The 6,507-nt window shown below is 36.7% G+C and overlaps 1 pseudogene; it reads left to right on the forward strand.

Annotated features, from left to right (window-relative positions):
* Positions 1–1,412: 1,412 nt before the first annotated feature.
* LOC114774185 (H-2 class I histocompatibility antigen, Q9 alpha chain-like) lies at positions 1,413–6,115 on the forward strand (annotated as a pseudogene).
* Positions 6,116–6,507: the final 392 nt, after the last annotated feature.

Genomic DNA, 6,507 nt, shown 5'->3' on the forward strand with positions numbered 1-6,507 from the left:
TTAGTTACTTTGCATTAAAAGACTAAAGACATGTTTTTATTCACTAGCCTTTTTTGGACCATTCAATCTGTTGTCATGTATAGCTACACTGCAAAAAAAAAGCTTTTCTTACCGAGTAATTTTGTCTCGTTTCCAGTCCAAATATCTAAAAAAATCTTAAATCAAGATTACTAGACAAGAAAAATGGCATGAGAGAATTAAGTGATGCTTAAAACTTCTGTTTGAGATTATATCTTATTAAGATTAGTTTTCTTACTTTGGTTGTTTTAAGCAATCACTTCATTTTCAGGTGTTTTTCAGAAAACAAGACATAATTTCTTATGCTATTTCATGTGTCTAGTAAATGTATCTTGATTTAAGATTTTTTAGATATTTGGACTGAAAACAGGACAAAACTACTAAGTTAGAAAAGCATTTTTTGCAGTGTATATTCTGTGCTTTGTCCCAAATAGGTTATTATTGACAAATATATTTGTGTGTGTTGCACTTTTTTATTTAATTTTAAAGTTATTTTATAGCACTTGGTCATCTTAAGCTGTGTTTAAATGTGGTGTATAAATGAACCTTGCACTTACTACATTGAAGGTAATAATTTAATGAATAAGCTGCAAGTGAACTTGAGAGATAGAGAGAGAGAGAGTGTGTGTGTGTGTGTGTGTGTGTCAGTGTGAGAGTTTGTGAGTGTGTGCGTCTGCGAGTGTGTGCATCTGCAGTTCAGTGTAGAGAACAAGTTCTGACATTCAAACAAATCCTGTTAAATTTTCTGATTATTATTTTTCTTTGTTTTTTTTATTAATTATTTATCGTTCTGGCAGCTCAGGTGGCTCTTTATTAAAAAAAAAAGTCTATATATTTTGGAGATGTAAAGCATACATGTGAATGTTTTTTGTGTTAGTCCATTTTAATTTTATTTTATTATTATTATAACAGTTCAAGGAGCAACATGTTTGTGCACTTTCTTACGATTTTAGTTCTGTTTTTGAATAAAGGGTTTTAAATCTGATTCTACGATTAATAATAAAAAAAAAAAGCAACAGATTACTCGATTATTAAAATAATCGTTAGTTGCAGCCCTAATAAATATAATAATTTTAATACTTGGATCATCTGTCGTTATTTAAACAACACCCAGTAAAGCAGTAAACAGTAGCTGTCGTTTGATTAATGTGCCTTTTCTCATCCCAGTAGTTGAAAAAATATTAGTTAGTGCATCCTGGCGTTATTGAAATAGCCAGAGCTTCCCATTGGTGGACAAACAAGAGGAATGAGCACAAGGCATGAAATGTTGAGGGAGGAGCTTCAGTGAGAAACCTGCAGCTCTGACTTCTACTCAGATTTTAGTGACGCGATTGTTCTCAAACAATCATCATTGGTTCTAAACTTGTGTAATGAACACAGTGAAATAAGAGGAATTTCCGCAAGCTTCTCTGCTGGCCCAGCTTCTGTAATGCGCGAGGATCTGATCATTCCGGGGCGATGTGACAAATATTGATTAATCTGGCAAAATGAAGATCTTGGTCACTCTCATCTGTCCCCTTCTAGTCCTTAAAATCGATCTTGCATCAGGAGGTTTGTGTTTTTATATATGGTTCAACATTCATATGTTTGTGTGTGTGGAGTTTTAATATTTTGTTATTCCTTTATGTTCTTGTGATATTTGAACAGACAACACAGAATGGACTTTATTCTGAAAAGTAAATGTAAATCAGGACAGAGGTAAATTTCAGAAAAATGAACTGCAGGTAAATTCTAGGATGTGAGTTGGTGGGAGGGACTGTGTGGGTTCTTGGTTTGGGGTTTGGGGGTGGACTAATGTTCCTTCAGGGGTTCAGTTGAAATCTACTCCTTGTCTAAAACACACTTTTGTAGTAGTTTTAACAGTGTGTAAGTGTTCAGTTAACTTTTACATCATTAAACAATAACAGCCTGGTTCGCTTGACTAAAGGCAAAAGTAATAGATTGTTTTTTAACACTTTTGTTTCGTAAGACTAAGCGGATGCGTTTAATGCAATTAGTGGGTAAAAAAACTATGTTTGGAATGAGCAACTTGTGGGCAGGACTGATGTGATGAAACAATAATTTCAACTAATTTTATGTAGTCATGAACATGATTAATATTTATGTATTGTCCAAATTGGTCAGGGTTATCTGTTTATGTCATTGCAATACTAAATGAAAATTAATGCATTTGAATGCTTATTTTTTTCAAACATCAGCTTGTCGTAACAAGTCTGTGCTGTTGGAACAGAAGCTTTTCAGCTGCTTGGCTCTTTATTTGTCTGGTCCTGTCTTGTTAAATATAATTCCTCCGTTTCATGTGGCCTGTTGGCTGCTCACTGTGTGACTGCAGCTCATAGTTTATCATCATATAACAATAACAAAAATGTAAACATTATTATTTATAAGAACTTCATTTGAACCGCGCTAGTATGTGAAACCTCGGCCATATGGGAGGAGCTGCAGTGAGAAACCTGAAGCTCTGACTTCTGCCCATATTTAAGTTACGCTGATGTTCTCTACAATCATCATTGGTTATAAACTGTAATGAATGCAGGAAGATACAACCAATTTCCACAGGGTTCTCTACTGGTCTAACGTGTGGAACCCCTGATGAACTTGTCGTTTTAGGGCTATTGACTCATCTGGCAAAATGACAATCCTGCTCATTCTCGTCTTTTCTTTTCTGGTCTTTAAAAGCAGTCAGGGGGTTTGTGTTTATATAAATGATACACAGCAAGTACAGCACATGGTGACCTCTGCTTTTAACCCATCACCCTTGGTGAAAGGCACCCGAGAACTTCAATGGCTTCTTGGCAGTTTGGGATTTTAACCTCCAAATACACTTCACACGCTTTAAACTAAGCAGTACTTTTATGTTTTATGTTTCCTAAGCTTGAATGTCAGTTGTTAAAATTGTTGGCTAAATGAATGGAAGTGGGTCACAGTACTTTGGTACAAAAAACTTTTTCGTGGAAAACTACGACCCAAATACCCATATGGTTGCAAGGGAAGAGCTTAAATTATTCAGAAAATTAGTGATTTGTAAATCAAATTGTTACCCTCTGGTAAATAAAAGTGGTCACTTCAGAAGGAGCCAGATGGATTTCTGTCAAGGCTCCGCAAATTATAGTGCTCTATGTGTTGAATACTGCTGATTTTACATTCCATGCAGGTTTGATGCCTCTGTGGCCAATCAGAATAATTCACATTTATAGCATTTATCAGAAGGCCTTATCCAGAGGGACTTACAATCAGTAGTTACAGGGACAGTCCCCCCTGGAGACACTCAGGGTTAAGTGTCTTGCGCAAGACACAATGGTAGTAAGTGGGATTTGAACCTGGGTCTTCTAATAGGCGAGTGTGTTACCCACTAGGTTACTACCACCCATAATCAGTAATTATTAAATTATGAATCAGTATTGTTGCTTGACAGTCTGAGATCTGAAGCTGTCAGCCAAACCCATCATCTAGACGTCCACTATGTTAATAGTAGCTATTTGTAGCATACAGTAGTTATTTGGATTTTATTTATCTGTTTTAATGTGTTTTCTTTCAAATTATTCACACACTACATTTAATAGTATAATTAATCTTTGTGGGGAGTATTGAATATATTTTTGCTGTTTTTAATATCTAAAATATTATTCAGTAGTTATATTTATCCCCCTTGAAGAAGAGGGTAATTTAGATATTTTTATTAATTATTTTTGTTGTGTTTAATATTTATTTACAGGTTCTCGTTCCCTGCAGTACTTCTACACTGGAGTGAAACAGGGAATTAACTTCCCAGAATTCACTGCTGTCGGCCTGGTGGACGGAGAACAGTTTATGTACTATGACAGTAACATCAGGCAAGCGATTCCCAAGGTGGACTGGATCAAGAATAATGAAGGACCATATTACTGGACCAGAACTACCCAGATTATTCAGAGATTTGAAGCCGTATACAAAGCCAGTATTGGTACAGTGATGCAGCGTTTTAACCAGTCAGGCGGTGAGTAGAAATCTAAACCTGGTTGTATATCTATTATTGTTTAGCCATTATTTCTTATTTAAAATACATTTAGTATGACTGCACTGCTCTGATTTTCTTGTGCTTATTCCACATTAATTTCAGGTTAACATGAAACACAACAAACATAGAGAAGCAATAACCTTGGTGCATCTACCAATCCCACCAGAATAAAAGTTACCCTGTAACCCTGTAACCCTGCCCTTTATACTCACCACCACAGACTACAGATAACCAGCGCTGCTCACTATTACATTATTTTGTCGTACAAATAAAAAGTGTAATCACAGAACACAGTGCCGGGTTTTACTGCTGGGATCCATCAGTACTGGGAATCCTAGAATTTTCCTGCAGTTCATTTTACTGAAATATACCTCTGTCCTGATCTCCTTGTTTTTGCTTTTTTTTTTTTTTTTTTTTCTGCTGAAAACTACAGCTGTTTTTTAAAAGAGTTTCTCTCATAAGTTTTAGCATGAAGATGATTCATATAAATAGATATGGTTCCATCTTTTTATCAATACAAAAAAATATTTTCCAGTTTGAAATTCAGCAGATGCATACAAAACAACAATAATAGTAAAACTTTCTAAAACTCTCTCTTTACAGGAATCCACACTGCACAGTGGATGTACGGCTGTCAGTGGGATGATGAGACTGAAGCTACAGATGGATACAGTCAGTTTGGTTACGATGGAGCAGATTTTCTCTACCTGGATTTGAGGAGCACATCTTATGTAGCTCCAGTTAAAGAGGCTTTAATCACCAAACAGGAATGGGATGGAGCTGGTGCTAAATACTGGAAGAACTACCTGACCCAGGAATGTATTGACTGGCTGAAGAAGTATGTTGACTATGGAATGTACAGTCTGGAGAGAAAAGGTACAGCAGCACACAGAACAACAAGAAACACAAACGCTGAAACTGCTTATGTTTTATGATTAAGATGAAATTTTTTTTTACATTTGCATTGTAAACATTGTTCCAAACACATTAATTAGCAAAAAACGTCCAGTAGACGTTTAATAAGAATAAGGATTTACTAACAAAACAAGGAAAACGGGGCTCAGCTAGAAATGTGCATCTCTGAACATCTTATGTGCTGCAGTTGTATTTGGAGTGTAAACTGGCAGGTAGATGTAGTGAAGTGTTGAATATAAACTGAGTTTGTTGGATGATCTGCTGATATGAAGACGTCCTGTTTCTCTCCCTGTCCCCCCCCCCCCCCCTTCCTCTTCCTCTCTAGTCCCTCCTCAGGTGTCTCTGCTGCAGACAGACCCCTCCTCTCCAGTGGTCTGTCACGCTACAGGTTTCTACCCTGATAAGGTGAAGATCAGCTGGCAGATGGACAGGAGCTGCATGAAGATGTAGATGTTGGTGAGACGTTGTCCAACCATGATGGAACCTTCCAGAAACGTGCAGAACTCAAAGTGACCGCTGATGTGTGGAAGAAGAACCAGTTCACCTGTGTGGTGGAACACAAGAGTGGAGACCCAATCCACATGATCCTGACTGAGGAGAAGATCAGGACCAACAGTGCAGGTACAGGAGCTTCTAGACAGAATCATCAGTCTTCTTGCTTTAAAGTCTCTTTGTTAGAAGTGTTTATAGAATCAGTTTATAATAAAGTGTGGTGGAGAACATTTCACTGTTTGGTGCTGAGGATTAAACTTTTTATAAAGATCTTATTCAAGCCAGAATGAAGTTGGCGCTTCAAATGTGCACGTCAACAATGTTGACATACATTTATTAACATCAAGGTCAAAGTTAATCAAAAATCTAATCGACAGTCCATTTCAACTCTGCACCTTCTCACCATTTTTCCATCTTTCTCGCTGGTGGAAGCACATCACCTGACCGCTCATTTACTGCGCAAGTCAGTGTAAAAACCTGTCTGGTTCGGGCAAAGATCTTCAGCTCCATCTGCACCTAACACACCACCGGGTGGAACGCCGGGCATTACAGGACAAGTTAAAAGAAACACATTCATAGTTATGATTTTATTTCGGCAATTCTAAAAAAATCTTTGGCGAGCTGCATTAAAAAGATCAACGGGATGTAGTTTGCCCCCCCCCAATCTAAACTCACCCCCTTTTATGCCTCCATTATTGACCATTTATTTGACTTGAATGTTATTTTTATTACACACATTTCCACCAACCCGTCTAAACAAATTTTTAAAACACAAAACATGGATGATTTCTTAAAGTGACACATGTAAGAAACTGAATTTTAATAATCTACTTTACTATTTAAAGAATGTATTTTTGGTGCTGTTCAAACTACACATTAAAACACATAATAAGAAGAAAAAAGAATATTACAATAATATTACACCTAGACTCAGACTTCACTATTGAATTTTAAAGTAGACAAGAATTTGTCTAATTCAGGTGGTCCAATGAAGATTTTTATTATTAATACATGTTAATATTGACCCAGTACACATTACACACAGTCCAGTATAAAAGTGGTGGCAGTGGGCAGCGGTGGCCTAG

This window comes from Denticeps clupeoides, unplaced genomic scaffold (assembly GCF_900700375.1).
Source record: "Denticeps clupeoides unplaced genomic scaffold, fDenClu1.1, whole genome shotgun sequence".
Classification (NCBI taxonomy): domain Eukaryota; kingdom Metazoa; phylum Chordata; class Actinopteri; order Clupeiformes; family Denticipitidae; genus Denticeps; species Denticeps clupeoides.